The sequence below is a fragment of the Pleurodeles waltl genome, chromosome 9, assembly GCF_031143425.1.
Source record: "Pleurodeles waltl isolate 20211129_DDA chromosome 9, aPleWal1.hap1.20221129, whole genome shotgun sequence".
Taxonomy (NCBI): domain Eukaryota; kingdom Metazoa; phylum Chordata; class Amphibia; order Caudata; family Salamandridae; genus Pleurodeles; species Pleurodeles waltl.
This window is the reverse complement of record NC_090448.1, coordinates 423,402,453-423,423,355: the sequence shown is the minus strand read 5'-3', so window position 1 is coordinate 423,423,355 and position 20,903 is coordinate 423,402,453. Positions and strand designations below refer to the sequence as shown.

The 20,903-nt window shown below is 44.7% G+C and overlaps 1 protein-coding gene across 2 annotated transcripts in view; it reads right to left on the bottom strand.

Moving 5' to 3' along the window:
- Nucleotides 1-20,903, bottom strand: part of PLD3 (phospholipase D family member 3) — a 292,670-nt gene that overhangs the window by 249,457 nt on the left and 22,310 nt on the right. Inside the window, exon 2 of one of the 2 annotated variants that reach the window (XM_069207232.1) lies at nucleotides 4,140-4,376. The exons of the other annotated variant lie outside the window; for it this stretch is intronic. The gene's annotated coding sequence lies outside the window, so the exon portion shown is untranslated. The remainder of the gene's footprint in view (nucleotides 1-4,139; nucleotides 4,377-20,903) is intronic. 2 annotated transcript variants of the gene reach the window in all.

The following is a 20,903-nucleotide window of genomic DNA, read 5'->3' as shown; positions in this document are numbered from 1 at the left end:
TGGGTGCGAATAACGTAAAGGTTTGACTGCGGGCCCTCTCTTGGCTACCCAATCTAGATCACTTCTGGCTCCAATTCATGTGGAAACCTTCAGAGATTGCTAACCAAGTCTGGCGTCAGCCAAGACCTTTTGATTTTACTAAGAATATGTAGTTACTTATAGGAGTTTCAGTCAGCTCTCTTCATCTACTGTGTCATTCTCATTTTTCTTACACTCACTACAGTATAAACCATGGGGCAATGAATCAGCTCACTTCAGCAAATCGCTACCTTCACTGCGAGTGACGGCATTATGCCTTTCGCAAGGAGCACATCCATACACAAAGTGGCTCCTGTCAGTAGCAGATACTACGAAGGCAATATGTGGTTTTAAGAACATAAAATATGTTTTGCTTTTAGCCAATGTTTGTTTTACGATAGATACGGGCACATCAGTTTTCTCAACAGTAACGTTTTGCAAAAATGATGACAAAACAAAACAAGCACTGACATCACCAAAAGACAAGTGGCCAATGCCAGACCGATTGGCTTTGCCAATGCTAGTTTTTCTGTGAGATGGGAAGTTTTGGTTGGGGACTGCCTTGCAGGTGATGCACATGGTTCTGAACAATGTTCCTACTAGTAAAGGGAGCCACTGTTTATCGCTGGCTGCATAATGGTCCCCGTATCATCTGCAGCACCTACTACCAGTCCTGACTTACTAACCAACAGTAACACACATGGTGGAACTTTTAAGGTCATGTACAACATGTGGAATTTAACACTGTAAGGATCAAAAGAGAAATATAGCTGAAAAGCAAGGAGTGGTTGAGGCCATCAAATACGGCCTGGGGTCATATAGCAGGCAGCTCTTCCCACCTAACATTCTGGAGTTCATGAAGCCAAGAATGACACAACTATTGGTACGCAGTGTGGTCCTTCAAATGCGGGAGCTGAGGGAAAAGATAGGTTTCTCAGCATCACCGGAGCAGAAAGTCGTAGATGGATCATGGATACATCTACGGTTCACTTCTGGCACCTTGTAGTGGGTCATTTACTAAATGGGTAGCTGTAGTTCTAGTGATACATCTTGTGCAAAATCCTAGTTAATTAGTTTGGAGGTGCTGACTAATCAATGAAGTTTCACTCCTACCATGAAAACTGTACATCTAATCCAAATACCAAAGAGCATTTGAGAACATACATGCCAATGTTCCTTACTGAGCAGTGCCACCTCAGACAGCCATCTACCAATCAGAAGAGAATAAGGGTTTACCTACAACATTTAAAAAGGTAAACAAATTATCTGATAGTAAAACAGTACAAAAAGATGCCAACCGACGTTTGAGTGAAGGGCTTTAAAAAGGAAGAGTGTGAAGCCATCAACAACTGAAACACATGGGGAATGCCAAATTTGGTAATTTCATGTTGTACAGCCTGGGACACCACTAAATGGCAAGGACACCATGCTTCAAATACAGAGGATGTGTCTGTGAAACCATGCCTGTTGAACCACAAGACCAGAGTTTCAACCCTGGCAATGTCGAAATGTGACAAACCACTATCACCTTTGCATCAGTACCATACCTACTGAAACAAGCACTGGATAAGCCAATACATCTTGACTTTGGAACCTTTTGGCTTTGCCAATGGGTTTTAGCATTGTTGTAGAGCATTTCTGCACAGAATCACTCGGCGAGACAATGCAACACAAACTTGGGATGGGGGTCAGCAAAGCACATGGCGAGACAAAGCAACATAGAAATGGGGGGCTTAGAAGCACACGAGGGAAACACATACACACACACTCTAGTAGAGTGTTTAACTAAAAAGAAAAACTAGCACTAAAAAAAGATTGCAGCGTAAGAAGTATCAGTGTCCACGCTCCAGGGAAGAGAGAAACTCACAATAGGGAAGTAAAACTCACACAAGCCTTTAAATAACAAGCAAGAGAATAAGAACAATGAGGCTCTAACCACACTGTAACCTAACAAAATGCCTCGCAACAAAAAGCAAATGCACTGTCTTAGGTCAGACCTATTTAGGAGAACTATGCACTTAAACCAAGAGAATTACAAGGAAGCACATCGCACTGTATTACATAAAAACAAAGAACTGGAGTTGTAAACATAGTACAAATTACACGTATTGACAGGAAACACAAGTCACCTTGCGAAAAAGGCCTCCCTTAACGAAGCAATAACTTGTGTTGTAGCAATTTTGGAGCTGTGAGTAGGGCCCTATTGCTGAATAAAGTGCATTAGGAGAGTTAAGCTGAACCGTGAAAAGAGTATTATGAGAAGGAAACCAAAAGATGAAGCATGTATTGCAAGTTGCAAGCTTAAAAGAACTGCACAGCAGAGCTTGCATAACAGATACCAGTACTTTGGTTGCATCTTTAGATGCACTATGGGTGTGCATGTTGATACACTGAACAAAAAGTGCTAGAAATCCAACATATTTTAAAAAATGAGCGTGCAAGTGCAATTTGTGAATAACATTTTTATCTTCCTGACAGTCAACAGCACACACTTCCCAAATAAAAAAGGCACAAATTAACAAGTAAAATGTCATTGTGCCAGCAAAGCAAACACATCAAAGTAAACAAAGCAGACTAACAAAAGGACTATTTGTGAACAAATCGAACAATATAACTCTTGATAAAATACAACGTTGATGCACAGCTCATCCAAGCAATAGCAAACCACTAACAAGCAATGTCAAAGCCGGTAGGTCTCACCTTGTTGATCCACTGGCTTTGTCAATGCTTTTTTCCCCGATGACGCCGGAGTCAACTGCTTTGTTCTTTTCACTTAATGATCTAAGTTGGCCAACGCCACTTTATCGGTCAATAAATAATTAAATGTTCTTAGCACACAATAAGTAATATGGGTGTGAGGGAGCAACTGAGAAGTGAAGGGGAGGGGAGAAAAGTAGCCAATGAAAAAGAGAGCAACAGAGAGCATGAGAAAAAGAACACAAGAGACAGCAACACGGAGGACGGGGAGAAGAACACAAGTGAGCAAAGAGGTGTGTGTGTGTGTGTGTGTGTGTGTGTGTTGGGGGACGGGTGGCACGAGAGAGAGCAGCAAACGAGCGCATGAGCAACGAGAGCAACGGGAGCACATGGCCGGGTATCTGGGCTCGGAGAAGTACATGCAGGAGGGAGCTTGAAAACACAAGCACTCACGTAGTGCTTAACCAAAAAGAAACAAAAGCAGTCCCCTAAAAGCGAGCAGCGGAAGGATGCAAGCCAGACAACCAATGGGATAGTAAAAAGGTTATGCTACAGAAGAGAAACAAAACAAGAAGAGGAAGGCAAGCCACTGAATAGTGAGCAATGTGACAGTGATAATAATGCCAACCAAAGTAAGTTTTTGCTTTGCCCACAAATGGACTTTTGCAACCAAAGAGCTTGCGCTGTTTGGTAGGAAAGGCCTAAAAATACATGAAAGGCAGTGACTGATAATAACTCACTCTCTCTGCATTTCTCACTATATATATATTTTTATTTTTTTATTTTTTAAAGAGTTGGTGACCTGACGTCTTCCAGTCATCTAAAGCGGTTAGTGGCCAGATCTAAAAACAAATTGCACGAAAATTCGTTTTTAATATTACATCGAGTCATTTCCCTTTTCAGTCTAGAACTCCTGTGAAAATCCCGTAATTCTTATTCCCCTGTGTGTCTGATGCATTTACTCTACTCACCCACTAATCTGCATGATTTGTTTGCCACACTGGATGCTCAAATCGATATTCTCTTTCCTTGTGTATTGGATGCACTTTTGCCCCCAGTTTCTAGACAGAGCCCTCCTTGTCTATCCCTCCATATGTGATGAGTATATTTCTCTACTAACACCACTGTTACCACCTCACTTCCCTGTGTTAGATGATTTTCCAACTCGTTCACTCCCTTGGCTTTTGAATGAATTTGCCGACCTTATTTCCTTTGATGCCGGGTGCCCTTTTCCGCAGAATTTCCAAACGCCCCCTCCCTTCCATGCGCGCCGAGTGGCTTTTCGCACCCAGTTGCCAGATATCCCTTGCCTTCCACGTTGGATGCCTTTTCTCACGTGCTCTCTCTTTTCGACAGTCTTTTCATTCTTTCCATTCACCTACTGTTCTTTAACAACTAACTATGTTATAGCCATCTCGACCTACCTGAACTGTGATCGTTCCCAGACGTGGCTCTTCTTGGGCTTACTTCGAGCTGCTTGCTTAAGAAGTGTCTGAAAGGACCTTTAACATGGACACTCGCCTTTTATCATGTGCACATGACTCTGGTTACGCACTATTTTCACAGTTCTGAGTCAGCAGCAATATTAAACTTCCCATTTTTCTCTACATCCATATCCGAGGTTGTGGGGCTGGGGAGGCCCTTGGTGTTTGAACTTGTGACTGTAAATGAGAGCGTAGCGAAGATAAGTTAATAGCGCTTGGTCAGCTTTTCAATGATATGGAAGAAACAAAGTTTTAGTTCTGTTCTTTGTGAAAATAGAAAAATTATTTCTATTGAGAAAGGAAAAGTTAGATATACTATTTTTTATGTAGACTCCACAGAAAAATCGACAAATTATAAAAAATTATAATTGAAAGATTTAAAAAAAAAAAAAAAAAACACCCAAAGCTCATAGCAAATGTACTGAATTGGGCTGTACAAAAAAAACGCTAGAATATCTCAACTACAACTCTAGACTCGACTTTCTCGTCAGCATCATTATAAGAGTAGGACAAACAAACATGACATTATGCCATTCATGTATAAGAGAACAAGAGGTGATGTCGAATTCTAAAACCAGTGGCAGAGCTACTTATACATTATATGCTGTCCAACTGTTTAAAGATTTAGGAAAATACCTGTCTCACCATCCATTCCATCAAAACATCTGATGAGTTTCAGGTTACTGACGGAGGTTTTAAAGTGCAGTTTTGACACGTTATTCCTAAACAAGAAGTACGTTCTAAATAAGCAAGGTCAGCAATGTTTTACTGTATTAAAAAATAAAAACCAATACCATCAAGCATTGGTTATCAAAGATTATGTAATTTCAATACACCCTGGGCAGTACTCTTAACTGATGTTAATAGTTCTGAGGACAGTGCAGGGAATTGAGGTCTATTTTCCTCTACACACGTTATAAACTATTCACAACTGAAGCAGAGGCACATAAAATCATTAACACAATAAAAAAAAACAAGCATTGGTAAAGCCAATAGATTGTGCCTTTGTTATTTATTTTGCATTCTATTTTACTAACTAGATTATAAATATAAGAAAAAGGTTATAATAATGTTTGTTTTTAATTAGATAAACTGCTAATAGTTGTTTATGTTGTGATGTACGTTGAATTAAAATCACAGGGTTCCAAACTTGTAATTTGTCCCTTATATAATATGGCATTGTATTAGAGTATAGTAGTGTGTAGTTAGTGAAATGCCACTGTATTTGCTGCACCATTCAAATCATGACCCTTTCAAGTGCAAGATAATCACAACTGTGACTGCCTCTTTAGTTTAGTAAGTCCTTGAATGCATGGACAAGGATTTTGAAGTTAATTCTTTTCTCGATATGGAGCCAGTGGAGGTCTCTTAAGTGATTGGAGATGCGTTTGCAATGGGAAACATCCAGAAATGTAATTGTTAAGTAATGAAAAACACAACATAACAAGCCCACTTGTTGCTTGATTTAATTCTGCACTCGATACTAGATTGGAATGGCAGACATGTTAACACACATTTCAAAGCAAATTGACTTGTGTTCAGTTAATCTTTTCATGTATAAACACCAACAAGTAACCAATGACTAAAAAACGGAAGGTGTACTTCGGCCACACTCCACGCTACGGCAAAAGCAGAACAGAAAGCAGAGCAAAAGAGCAGGAAGTGACCCACTAGCCAATTAAAATCAAGTACATTCAAGTGACATTGGAGCGACGTTTGAATGAACAAACGGGAAGTTCAGGAAAGTAAAGGGCGAAGTAGGGGCGGGTTCTTAGTCCCTTCAAAGATTTTGTTTTAGTAACAATAAAGACGTTGCAAGTGCTGTGCAGGCGAAACCTAAAAATGAACTTGAGCTGAGAGAATTTCAGTCCTCTTGCCATATTTCATTTGTCCATCACGTCGATTCAGTGATATTTGATGGGGATCACAAGCACTGGGATGCTTGGTAGGGTGCAATATTTATGAAATGTTTTCTTGGAAAAAGGCCTTCAGCACAACACTCCCCATCTTTAGTTCTGAAGCTGCCGGTATAGTCATTTATAGCAGGGGTTACAGACAAGTCTGCAGCAGTTAGCTCAGGTAACTATAACTCGTGCTCTAACGGAAATATAACTCATGCCCTCATCATGCTCTTTATTCTATCTCCTAACTGCAACATTCCTGTAACTTTTGTTTTTTTTCAGTGAAAAAATATATATTGATCATTGGGAGGTTTAATGACGTTATGATACGAAAAGATTGAGTCTTGTGAGTACTTTGGGCTCTCTGATAATATTAAAGAATACAGGAATACCTGGTAGACTTGCACAAATAGCAGTTTTAAATTTCATACAATATATTGGATTCTTAAGTATGTCAGTGCCCTGTGCTGGGGTGTTCACACAGTGGGCGACAGTGAAACAGTGCAACAGTGTGAATAATATCAAATTGCAAAGGAACAATAGTACGGTGTTTTATAGTAATCAGTAGTATGAACAAGCCTTGTTACCGGTGTCAATGGAGTGGTGCCTACTAGCCACTCATGTAAAGTTCTGCAGCTGTGCACTAAACTAATCCTTGGTCTACAGGATGTCTGTATGTAGTGCAGTGCAGCATGTGATGCTTGTGTGCGAGTACTGGGACACATGTGTGCTTGTGCATGGTACATGACCTGGACGCCTCTTGGTTCCATTATAGAAGCCCATGGCCTGGAAAGCTAGGCGAATGTGAGGACTGCAACCCTGTGCCCAGGCAGGACATGGGGACTGCTGACATTCCAGAGCGCTAGAATGGGAACACAAATACTGGAGAAAGGGGAGGTGAGCTACTTCTGTGCACATCAAAGGTCTCCTTAATTCAAACAAGTCTTACTGGTTATTGGTGCCTGTACTCACCGTCAGGCGAAATGGTGGGTCTGATAAGGCTGGCACTATAGGACCAAGGAATTATAACGGAGTGCTTAGGCCTTTGAACCTTTGTGGGACATATTTCAGTGTAGACCGACAGCCAGGTGTGATCCCTGCTTGCTCCCTTGGCCAGTGTGGGAGGTCAATTGGAACTGCAAACACTACTGCTGTAGCAGAATGCCGCTTTTGCCAAAGGATAGGACAGAGGAGAGAGCTCTTCAACACAAATGTCAAAAGGAGCAGATGCTAAAATCACATCTGTGTCTGGATATAGACTAAAAAGGTTGGAGCACAAGTTTCACAAGTTGGTCAACAGCACTGTACACCAGCATGGTAAGAAGATCATCAAGACTTCTTGCTGTAACCACGGCTATGGACCAGGGTCTGTTAGCATGCCTGCTGGGCGAGGGCAGTCACCTAGGAAGTCAAGACTGCTTGCCCGTAGTCTAGAGCACCAGCCTTCTGCCTCTGTATGAAAGGTGGGGGGCCAAGGTGAAGTGAGGGCCGTCACCCTTGCCATTGGATACTGGACTTACATATGGCAGGTGGGGACCACTGTGAAGATAGGACCATTTCCCTTGCTGTGTAAAGTCTATGATCCCCCCCCCCCCCCATGTACACCAAGTGGGCCCATGGCGAAGTTAAGCCCATCATCCTTACTGCATTAAGTTTGTGACTCGCCTAGACCATGTGAGGGGTCACCATGAAGCAGGGGCAGTTGATCTTGAATATCCTGCCAAGAGGATACCCAGTGGGAAATTAGATACAAGGTATTTGCCCTAGTAACACTTAACAACCACCAAGGAAGCTGCAGAAAAGACATACAACACTGATATGGCCCTCCCGGTGATTGTTGTGGCCTGACGGATCATCAGGAAAAGACTGAGATAGGTCATAGTCCACTGGAGCCGAGGGGGCCAGAGCAGGAAAATACGCACCCCGGTCCTCCAGCACTTGCCAGCTGCCATAGGGTTGGGAAAGACCATTCTAGGCCTCCCCGAAAGTTATATAAACAAAGGACATAGCACAGACTCTGAAGGCTAAACTTACTCTGTCACATGGTAACTAATGTGGGCCACATAGGAAAGTTGCCTCCATTATCGAAAGGGGAATAACCAGCCCCACTAGAAAGGAAAAAGACCCAAGGATAAAGTCCAGGTTGACTCTAGAAAACCGACTTTAAGAGACTGTGGATATTATTTAGTATGTGGTTTTTATGCTTGCTTTGTTTATAGTAAATACTACTTTTATTCCATGCGCTAGGATTTGCCGGAATTATCAGTTATTGCGGTGCTAGGTTTATTTTGAGTCTTGAGCCTGTGTATGCCATACAACTACCTCCCCTGAAGAGCACTGAACTGCTCAACTCGCACTTCCATTGAGGGTCAAGTGCTGAAGAGGTAGCCCTTGAGCCAGGGGCATCAGGAGTAAAATGCCACAACTCCCACTGCAATTCCTGCTTGTCCCGTGGCGCTCTGAAAAGGGTTCTGACAGTAGCATTAAGAGATAGATAATGTTTTTAGGGTTTTGGAATGGGTAGTGTTAAGGGGTAGTAAAAGGTTTGTAGGGTACATGGAAGCATAGTATTAAGGGGTTGGTAGATTTCATGGAGGAGTAGCATTAAGAGGTGGTAAGGGTTTTTTGAGGTTCAGGGAAGGGTAACATAAAAAGCAGTAAGGAGTTTTTAGGGCTCAGGGAAAGTAACAGGTACGGGTTACTAAGGGATTTTTAGGGGCTAGAGAAGGCAGCGTAGAAGGGTTTTAGGGTTCAGGCATGGGTAGGTTAAGAGTTTTCAGTAGGGGTGGGCAAAACTGGTAGTGTTTCACTCTTCAGAATTCCACTGAGTTACATGAAAACTCCACTATATTCCTTCAAAGGACGGAAATAGGCACATCGCGCTGCTCACGCTGATTCTTAGCGCCAGGAGCTCTTTTTAAGCTGAAAAATCAACGTAAATGGCACCAAGCAGTGTGCCACAGGGTGCCGCAACTCAAGGTGATTTTGCTACCACTCGAGAAGAAGATTTTCTACTTGAGCTGCAGCTTTTTGACTCCGAATGGTTGCAACCGCCTGCATTGCAGAAATCTTTCTAGGTGCCCTCCAAGCTACAGAAAAGTGTGCCACTGGACGACAAACTTACAGTTGGATAGCTGCATGCAAAAAAAACTCCAACCTGCAGTGGCTGGCGGAATTTAGTTGGATCTCTACATTACAAGCATAACATGGAGTGGGCAAAATTCCACCAACTCCACCGGCAGAGCGGTATTTATCACCCACCCCTAGTTTTCAGCATGCAGGGGATGGTAGAGTTAAGGTGTAGTAAGGATTTATTAGGGTTCAGGATTGGGTGTCTGTAAGGGTTTTAAGGTTTTTGTATGGTTCAAGGATGGGTAGTGTTAAGTGGTAAGAAGTGGTTTAGGATTCACAGAAGGGTAGTTTTAAGAGGTAGTAAGGGTTTTAGAGTTCAAAGAGGAGTAGGGTAAGTCGTAGTAAGGTTTTTTGGGTTCAGGGAAGAGTAACATTAAGAGGTAACAAGGGGTTGTTATGGTTCAGGGAGTGTAGCATTAAGGGGTAGTAAAGGTCTTTAGGGTTCAGGAATGGGTACTGTTAAATGGTAGTAAGGGGGTCTTTAGGGTCCAAGGAAAGGTAGTTTTAAAGATTAGTTAAGCATTTCAGGGTTAAGGGATGGATAGCATTAATGGGGAGTAAAGTTTTTTTTACGGTTAAAGGAAGGGTAGCAGTGAGTTGCAGTAAGGAGTTTTTTAGGGTCAGGGAAAGTACCGTTAAATACAGTAAGGACGTTTTAGAGGCTCAGGGTATCGTAGCATTAAGGACTAGCCTCGGGCATTTTGTGTTCAGGTATGGGTAGCATGGAGTTTGTAGGGTTCCGTAAATGGTGTTTTCAAGGGGCAGTAAGGAGTTTTAGAATTTAGGGAAGGTCAATTTTAAATTACAGTGTATTGAAAAGTAAATCAATTTAATATATACACATATTAAATTTAAAGTAAATTAAATATAACCTCAGTAATGCAAATGAAAATAAATAAAATATTTAACATTAATAATTAAATTAAAGTTAAGGCGGTAGTACAGGAAATAGCGCACAGGACTCTAGTCAATAGGAATCAGAAAGTCTATCATTCTCTCAAGGAGTGCCATGTTAAGGTATCTCTGAAGGTGATGATGAAAAGGAACTGGAGTGTGTCGGAAATGGCCCTCTCTGCAGGGTTATCCACAAACATTCTGCCTTTCTCCTCCTATTTTTTTGAGCCTCTTTTTGTTTGCTTAAGGACTCTGGACACTTTACCATAATCAGTGCTAAATTGCATGTGCTCTCTCCCCTAAAACTAGGTATGATTGGCTTACACCCGTTTCGCTCATTTAATTTACCTGTAAGCCCCTTGTAAAGTTGTATAACATCTACCAAGGGCCTGTAAATTAAATGCTACTAGCGGCACTGCAGTACAGATTGCGCCACCCGCAGAAGTAGCCTTTCAAACATGTCTCAGGGCTGTAACTGCAGGGCTATCGTTCGCAGTTCACTGCCACACTGACTTGGCAAGCCAGACCACTTGCCAAGGCCTACACTCCCTTTTTAGTACACCTAAGCCACCCCTAAGGTAGGCCCTAGATGACCCTGTGGGCAGGGTGCTCTTTACGTAAAAGGTAGAACATATGTCTTTAGGTGTTCCAGGTCCTGGTAGTGACAAACAGCCTATTTAGTTTCTCACTACTGTAAGTGCTGCTCTTCTCACAGGACTGCATTGGAAATGCCCTTACATATGTCCAAGTGGTATATTCTGATCTGTGAGGAGTAGCGTGGGAATGTTTGGAATGGTAGTGAGAAATCCGGTTTATTGGAGTAGGTGAATTTTTTGTTACCACTGTAGAACTGGCAGTTTTAAAAAGTGGACGTTTCTCTGTGCTTATAACTCTGGTGCTTTGCAGCCTGACTCAAATTCACGTCTGGGGCACAGTGTCAGCTCCACTTGGTGCATACTTTCCAGACAGCCAACACACAGGAGGGGCTGGGAGCGATAGAAGAGGCATCTTCATACTCATAGTCTTCCTGGGCGGGGAAGAGGCAGGGTCGTTCACACCTTGCATGTGAATAGGCCATGTCCTGATCACCCCCTACTGATGTCTGAAAACAGGGCTGGGTTGAGAGGGTGTTGTGCTTCATTTGAAGGGGCTCTTTTGAAGTTACCCCCTGAACAAAGGCATTTTTTAGCATACGTAGAGGGGCTGTAGCCCCCTGATTTTGAAAGCACTTTTGTAACTGGGACCGAACCTCTGCCAGAAGGACTGCTGGACTGCACAAGGGACTCATCTGGACTGCTCTTCTTTTGTTGCCCTGCTGAGTGGTATCTGCTGGGCGGCACAAAAGACTCATCTGAATAGCTTTTCTGTGTGTTGTTCTGCTGCCAGCCTGCTCCCGTACTCTGTCCCAGTTGAGACACTGCAAGGACTTGTACTCAGATGCTGTTGGAAGGGACTGTGATACTAGGAACTGCCATGAGGACTGACCTGCTATTGTGCTGACCTATGGCCTGCTATTTTGCTTACAGGGGCTGGCCTGCTTCTAGCCCCCAGCATCGGCCTGCTCCCCAGTTGTTCTCCAGGGCTTGGGTAGTGAATGCTTCCCCACTCCCCCTGTTCTGCTGCAAGCTGCTTTCATTGGTGCTAGCTATATTTCCTGCTGGAGAAAGCTGCGTGGTGAGCGCTACACCTTGTCATCCCCGCAGCACATGAAGAGCGCTTGCATCATTGTTGGCACTTTTCTTTTATTGGAGTTCCCCACACCGGCAGAACCTGCTCTAAGGGATCTGAGGAGTCCCAGAAGGTTGGTAACACGTCACCTTCTTCATCCAGAGGGGGCTGGGACAGCGCCAACTGTCAGAGCAGCAGCAGTGCCGCAGGCCCTAGGTTTGAGGCCCCTGTGTGGCTCTCTGGTAGAAGAGGGCCCCGGGTGGGAGTCCACCATCCTGGGTTGTTGCCCCAGTGAAGTTCCTGAACCCAGAGGCTTGTCTTCAAAGCCGTATTTTCCCCAGTAGAGGAGAACCTGCAGTGGCCCCAGCAGACGTGCCATTGCTCTCATCGAGGGGAGATCTGGAGAGATCTCTCTGCCAGAATTGGAGGTGTGTGTGTTTTCCCCACCCCCACCGTAGGAGCATATCTCTGGAGGCTCTTGGCCGCAGCTTGCATGTCGGGGAGAAGCCATGCACTGAGGTGACAAATTATGCCGACATCCCTATATCAGTTCTGATAATTGTAGGAGGCTGGCCTGGTTTGAAGTGGGTACCAAAGGCACTTACACCTGATACCAGGTCCAGTTATCCCTTATTGGTGAAATGTAGTCAGTATCCAGAGGTAGCTGTAGGCAGAGCAGACAAGATTGAACTAGGAGACATGCAAAACTCTTGCAATACCACTGTAGTCACACAGTACTCACACACGAAAGACAATCCTCAGTGTTACAAAAATAAAGGTATTTTATTTTAGTGACACAATGCCAAAAATACTTTGGAGACTATACTCCGTTAGGAGGTAAGTGAATTACACAATATATACACTAGTAACCAGAAACAGGTATGTACACATTAGGAAAGCAGTGCAAATAGTGAAAATCATAATAGGTTGCAATGGGTCTAGAGGGAACACAAACCATACACTAAAATAGTGGAATGAGAAAGTCGGCTTCCCACCTAGGCAAGGGTAGTGTGTAGGGGGGAACTGGGAGTGTAAGAAAACAACAAAGTTAAGTAAAATGCCCCACCCCAAAGTCCAGGAAAGCAGGAGTAAAAACACAGCAAGTTTCATAAAACACACTAGAAGTTGTGTTAGAAGATAATCGCGATGGATTCCTGGACCTGAAGACCTGTGGAAGAAGTGGACCAAGGCCAAGAAGCACGGAAGAGTCCAGGGCGAACATGAGCCCCTGCTAACTCAGATGAAGGTGCAAAGGAAGAACCACTGGTAAGAAGACAAAGTCAGTATTGCACCAAAGAAGACAGATGCAGGTGCCTGGTTGGTACAGAAGATGTCCCACGCCGGATGGATGAATGCAGTCTGGTTTGAGTTGCTGGATTCCGTCAACAAGCCTTGGCTCGCACAAAAGACACGGTTGGTGGAAAATGGCGCTGCCTGGGACCAGGAGAGACCTAGTGGCCTCTACCCAGGAAGGGGAGACAGCGAGAGCTCTCAGCAACTCAGAGAGCCCTCAGAAGACCAGGCAGCGTGTACAGGAGTCCCACAGCACTTGGACAAAGGAGGTGCAAATGGAGGCCCACGCAGCACGACACAAAGGATTCCCATACCGCCGGAGAACCACTCAGGAAGCTGTGCGTCACAGGACAGAGTGCTGGGGGCCTAAAGCTGTGCTGTGCACAAAGAACTTCTTGGAAGCTCGCATACAAGCCTTGGCAACTACAAGTCACGTGGTGCACAGAGGTACTGTCTTGCGTGGGAAGGCAAGCTCTTACCTCCACCAAAGTTGGACAGCTGGATGTCGGGACTCTCGGGGTCACTTTAGTCCATCACCCATGTTGCTGGATCCATGCCTGTCATCTGGAGAGGGGACCCAAGCCACCGGTCATTGCTGCAGAGAGGTGTCTGCTGAAGCATGGAAGTGACTCCGTCACTCCACAGGAGATTCCTTCGGTTCTTCTGGTGCAGGCTGAAGGCAGGCAGTCCTCGGAGGATGCACAACCTGGAAACTGTTGCAGTTGCTGGAAGGAGCTGAAGATACAATGTTGCACAATTCATCTTAGCTTCTTTGTTGCAGTTTTGTAGAGTTCCTGGAGCAGTCAGCGGTTGATCCGTCAGTAGAAGATGAAGTAAAGGATGCAGGGGATTCCTGCTGGAGTCTTGCAATCCGAATCTGGGAAAACACCCAGACGAGAGACCCTAAATAGCCCTCAGAGAGGGACTGGTCACCTAACCAGGTAAGCACCTATCAGGAGGGGTCTCTGATATCAGCTGCTGGGACTGGCCACTCAGACGCTCCCAGAATGCCCCACCACCTTGGAATCCAAGATGGAAAAACCCAGGGACACTCTGGAGGAGCTCTGGGCACCACCCCTGGGGTGGTGACGGACAGTGGAGTGGTCACTCCCCTTTCTTTTGTCCAGTTTCACGCCAGAGCAGGGGCTGGGGGGGTCCCTGAACGGGTGTAGACTGGATTATGCAAGGAGGGCACCATCTGTGCCCTTCAAAGCATTTCCAGAGGCTCTGGGAGGATACGCCTCCCATGCCTGTAACACCTATTTTTAAAGAGAGAGGGTGTAACATCCCTCTCCCAAAGGAAATGCTTTGTTCTGCCTGCCTGGGATTGAGCTGCTCAAGCCCCAGGAGGGCAGAAGCCTGTCTGAGGTGGCAGCAGGTGGGGCTGCCTGGAAAACCTCAGAAGGCTGGTATAGCAGTACTGGGGGTCCACTGTGGAGCCCCCAGAGTGCTTGGGATTGTGCATCCAATACTGGAATCAGTATTGGGGTACAATTCCCAGTTGTTAGACACCTTACTTGGCCATATTCAGAGTTACCATTGTATATAGGTATTGACCTATGTGCAGTGCACACTTAAAATGGCGGCCCTGCACTCACGAAGTCCGGGAAAATGGACCTGGATGACGTGAGGGCACCTCTGCTAGTGCAGGGGTGCCCTCACACACAAGTACTTTGCACCCAGCCTTCAGGGTTGGAAGACCGGATATATAAGTGACTTATAAGTGACCTGGTGCAGTGAAAATGGCTGTGAAATAGTGCATGCACTATTTCACACAAGCTGCAATGTCAGTCCTGTAGAAGCCTTTGTATGGGCTCCTTATGGGTGGCAAATGAAATGCTGCAGCCAATAGGGATCCCCTGGAGCCCCAATGCCCTGGGTACCGAGGTACCATATACTAGGGACTTATAAGGGGGGGGACCAGTATGCCAATTTGGAGTGAAATACTAACTTACCAGTATGTAGTGACAAATTAGAGAGAGCTTGAGCAGGATTCCAGTGACAATTTAGAAAACAGTGAAACACACTGACAAGCAGGCCATAAACCATAAGCGCTGGGGTACTGACTAGCAGGAACCCAGTGACACAGTCAAAACACACTGACATCAGGCAGAAATTAGGGCCAACATACCAAAATGAGGGTACTTTCCTACAATAATGTCCTCTCGGATTATGCCATGTACGATTCTAGCAAGGCTCTGATTATGCCACATTTCTGAATTACCAATGTATGTTCAATTGTGACAAATATCTGAAATTTCACAGGCTTGGTTTAACCTGTGTTAAGAGCAGCTTTCTGATCTGAACAGAGCTCTGAATAGGACAGCATTTATGTTACACCGAACTTCTGAATACAGCACAGCTTAGGAGATACTAATGATGTCACTGTGCCACTGCCTGTTAAGTTTAGTTTCTGAGGAAACATCTTACGAAACATTGTGACAAACCTACTTTTGAGCATTCACTCAATTTCACAGAAAATTACTGTAAATAAAACCATACTTTATTTATCTATTGTCTAAGTCAGTATCAATGGGACCACTCACAGTATTACCATCTTATTGGGTATATTCTGTATTTCTTGGTCACATCTGTTCATCACATTGAGCTTCATTTCGCTTGCTTATCACAACTGCGATGCTATACAAAGCATAGGTTCAAGGACTAGCTTACATTTAACAACCAGATGAACTCTGCAAGGCCTTGTTATGGTCCCGATCCTCTAAGCTACTCATCTTGTAAGAGTGGCTTATATGTTCAAAAGTTGTTTTTTTACTCATAATAGGATTTACTCACATTTTTATTTTTGTGTAAGCAAATTTACTCATTAATGATGGAAAAAAGGGAAGCGCAATTCCAGGTCTGTAATCTCAATTTAGTCAAGATGATTAAATCATCTGGCTCTTTATACTTAAAGTCCTTCTGAGACACTAACCGTTCAGAAAAATACTTTGTCGTATTTCTAGACTATTTTAAGTGGTGGAGTATCAACCTATTGCCAGATCAAATACTATTAATGTACTAGTTTTCTTGAGTCTGGCAGTTTTAGCTGCTTGTTGGCAAACTAATAAGTTCCACACTACAGAATCTTATGTAAAGCAGGTAAAGTTAAATTTGTACTCACAGCTTGGTATACATAGAAAAATTGAATCACTGTATGCCTGCCACAAGTATTCCATGCAAGCTGGGTGCATTTGTATTGCCAATGCAGGAGTTTGCAAAACGTGTTTTCACAGGAACTTTTATCACACATTCATTGATAACGGATGCAATTTGCATCTAATAAAATACAAACACACCTAAGAACCACAAGATAATGCATAAGAGAATTCCATTATAGAGTTTTCTACATATAAAAAGGTCCACAAATGCTATGGAACCTAATAAAAGGGAGCAGCAGAGCAAAACTAAATTCCAAGAAAGTGTTAGGGGAAAAAAGGGAAGGCTCAGAATTCTGCTAGACATTTATGGAACTTGAATTGTTGCTTATTGATGAAAATTGTAAACGTGCATTAGTTAGTATGCATTTAGTTGCTCTAATTGAGAGCAAGAAACCTTGCTCTCAATTTCTAATATGATCTTCATGCAGCACTGGTAATGCAGGAGATACGGAGGAGATCTGAGTTTCTTTAACCTTTGTGATTAAAAAAAAAAGCGTTCACAAGTACTTTTGCTCCCATCCCACTTGAATTAAAAATCCTGTTGCATAGCAACGCCAAAAGCAATTCCAAACACCACATTGGGGCGGTCAATTGCAAGTCTTAAATGAGAGACTGGGCTCTGCAGGAGTTTACTGCAGATCAAGCCACAGTGATAACGTTACCCATAATCTGCCAGCACTCCAGTTCGCTATATTACTTATGATTCTTTCAGATGCTGCGGAAGCCTCCCAGCCACGTGATTCTCCATATCTTTGGGTGGTAGACACGTATGGAGGGGCATACACAAAAGGGAATGCTAATATGTTCATGGGACCAAATACCTTGAGTCCTAGAAAGCGGATGTATTTATGGAGCAAATACACAAATTAGTTCATGAAAACGCTTTTTTGCCTCTGAAATGTCACCAAGGACAACTGAAAATCTCTCTCCAAATCATACAACATTCGCAACCCAGGTCAATTATGAAAAAAGCTAAGCAGCTGGACCTCAAATCAAAATCAAATCATTAACATTTATAAAGCGCGCTACTCACCCGTGCGGGTCTCAAGGCGCTAGGGGGGAAAGGGGGGGTTATCGCTGCTCGAACAGCCAAGTCTTTAGGAGTCTCCGGAAAGCGGAGTGGTCCTGGGTGGTCCTGAGGCTGGTGGGGAGGGAGTTCCAGGTCTTGGCCGCCAGGAAGGAGAAAGATCTCCCACCCGCCGTGGAGCGGCGGGTGCGAGGGACGGCAGCAAGTGCGAGGCCAGCGGAGCGGAGGTCACACCTTATATCAGACATCAGTTTTTCATTACTCATTTAGTAAAACATCTTCACAATCCCTCTTATAGGGCACCTATGCAAATTGGCAAGTGTACAATTAGAGGATGAGTGTGCTTTTTTCTGCCAATGAAACTGGAGCAATTTCAAGAGATTGTGAAATACCTGTCAAAGCTGTAGATTGAGATTAAGAATAGCACACTCAAATGGATCCACCTATTGAGGTCCAACTCATCGCTCTCTCTGAAGGACAGTAATGTTAGGCTTGCGCTGCCCTGGTAGACACAAGCACAGGCAACTGGGTCAATATTTAGAAGTTATTATTGACAAAAGGGGCACTTACAATGTGCACAGACAATTAATTAAATCTAGAGCAGTGGCACCCGAGAAAAGCATTCCACATATTAATACAATCATTGTGGGGCCCCAAATTTAGTCTGCTCCTAAACGGTATGAGTGCCACATTGTCTCCCTCTATCACATACAGAAGTGAAATTACGAGGGGAAACATGCCACATCATTGGACCTTCACATAGCTAATACTTATTGGTTTATATTCAGAATTCCTAAGCAAACATCTCAGACCCAAGTTTGTCTTGAGTTGAGCCTTGACAAACAATCCCTAGTTGTAGGAAAATACCCTCTTTCTTGGCATGGTTACCCCCTTTTTCCGCCTGATGTTAGTGTGTTTGACTGTGTTCACTGGGGTCCTGCTAAACAGGACCACAGTGATTATGCTCTCTCTCCCAAAACTCTGAATTCATCCCACAATTGTCATACTGCTGCCCCCATGTATGCCCCTAGTATATAGTATATAGCACCTAGGTACCCAGGGTATTGGGATTCCAGGGGACAGTCTGCCTGTAAACAGTCAAATCTACAGACAACCTGACCGTGTAAGGGACTGTATTAAAGCTGAAGTGCAAAAGATGATAGATCTAGCAGTGATTGAGCACCCTGATTGAGCACCCCGACAGTCCCTGGGCTAGCACAGTGGTCTTAGTCCCAAAACCACACTCTCAAAATGGGAAAAGAGAGATTAGGTTTTGTGTTGATTATTGGGGGCTCAACACAGTGGCAAAGGCTGATGCTCATCCTATCCCTAGGGCAGATGAGCTTATACATACATTGGCATCTGCCAAGTATCTTAGCACTTTTGATCTTACTGCTTGCTATTGGCAGATTAAGCTATCGGAAGTTGCTAAACTTAAAACTGCATTTTCTATCACTGAAGGGCACTACCAATTCACATTAATGCCCTTTGGTCTGAAAAATGCACCTGCCACTTTTCAGAGGCTAGTAAACACAGTCCTCCAAGGTTTGGAAGCCTACAGTGCAGCATATCTAGATGATGCAACTGTCTTTAGCTCCACCTGTGATGATCAACTGGTCTACCCCTGGAATGTTTGGGAGGCTCTGCAAAAAGCAGGCCTCACTATCAAGGCTTCAAAGTGCCAGATAGGGCTAGGGAAAGTGGTTTATCTGGGACACCTAGTAGGTAGGGGAACAGATTCAGCCATTACAGGGGAAAATCCAAACCATTTTGGATTGGACTCCTGGTACCAGACAAAGCCAGGTAAGAGCCTTCTTGGGCCTCACTGGGTACTACAGGAGGTTCATTAAGAACTATGGCTCCATTGTAGCCCCTTTTAATGACATCACATCCAAGAAGATGCCTAAAAAAGGTATTATGGACAGCCAGCTGTCAAAAAGTTTGAGGAACTCAAACAGGCCATTTGCTCTGCACCTGTTCTAATGGTATGCATTTTACACATTTACTGGACATAGGTAATTACCTACGTCCAGCTACATAATGGTAACTCCGAACCTAGGCATGTTTGGTTTCAAACATGTTGGAATCATACCCCAATACTTTTCCAAGTATTGATTGTATGATTCCATGGACTCTGGGGGCTCCTTAGAGGACCCCCAGCATTGCTCCTAAAGCCTTCTGAGGTTTTCCAGGCAGTTCCAGACAGGTTTCTGCCCTCCTACTGCTGGAGCACCTCAAGCCCAGGAAGGCAGAACAAAGGATTTCCTTTGAGAGAGGGGTGTTACACCCTCTCCCTTCGGAAATAGGTGTTGCTGGACTTGGGAAGGGTATGCTTTGAAGGCTTCATGCATAAACCGGTTTGCAGGGAACTCTGGGGTCATCTGAGTGGCCAGGTAAGGCAGATTACCTCAAAGCCCCCCCCCCCTCCCCCCCCTCCTGATAGAAGTGGAAGTAAGGGATGCACCTAACCAAAGAAACTGCATTTGGACTCTCCAGGACCCGACAATCTGCAACAAAGACGAAGACTTCTCCTGCAACATCGTTTCCACGGCTCCTTCCAGCTTCTGCAACATTTCCCTGGTCGTGCATCCTCCGAGGACAGCCCTTCTTCAGTCTGCACAGGAAAGAAGAAGGAATCATCCTTGGAGTGAAGGAGTCACTCCTCTGCATCTGCAGGCACCAACTGCAACAACGAACGGCTGCTTGGATCCCCTCTCCTGCTGAGCTGTGTGGATCCTGCATCATGGGTGGTGGTCGGAAGTGGTACGTTCGGTCCTCTCTACCTGCTGTCCACGTTGGGTGGAGGTAAGCCCTTGCCTTCGCTAGCACGACAATACCCCAGTGCACTGCGTTTTCTGCAGCTGCCAAGGCATGTTGGCACTTTCTCCATGGGGTCTTCAGGCATCATGTAGCTCCAGCCCCCAGCACTCCTTCCTGCGACACACAGCTCACCAAGTAGCTCTCCTGCGACGTGGGACTCCTTTTCGTAGTGCTGCGCGGGCTCCTTCTGCAACTTCTGTGTCCCCGTCCTGTGGGACTCCTGTGAGTGCTGCCTGTGCTTCTGTGAGCTCTCTGTAACGCTGAGGGTCCCCTCTGATTCCCTCTCCATGGTTGAGTCCTCCTGGGCCTTGCTGGTCCCCGGCAGCAACACTTTCCGACAACTGCAAGTTTTGCCTATGCCAAGGCTTGTTGGTGGAATCTGGACACGCACACCAGACTGCAATCTTCCTTCTGGCGTGGGACATCACCTACATACTCCAGGAACTCGACTCCAACTCCAGGGCTGCAGTACTGACTTTCCTTCCTCACCGTTGACCAACTCCTGGATCTGCAGCCTGGTGGGTAGGGGCTCCTGTCCCCACGGAACTGTGCTGTGTCTTCTGGACTTGTTTCCCTCTTTCCACAGGTTTTTCTCTCCAGGAATCCACCGTTGGTTTCTTGCAGTCATCTCTGGGTTTTGCAATTCTCTTTTTTTCTTCCAAGTGGGTGTTTGGGGGAAATTCTAGTAATGTACCCCTACCTTCCTGGTTGCTGGGGGTGTTGTGGTACTTACCTTTGTGCTTTCCTAATGCCCTCTACACACTTCACTTGCCTGGGTGTGGGTCAAACTCTCGCACTTCATTTTTTT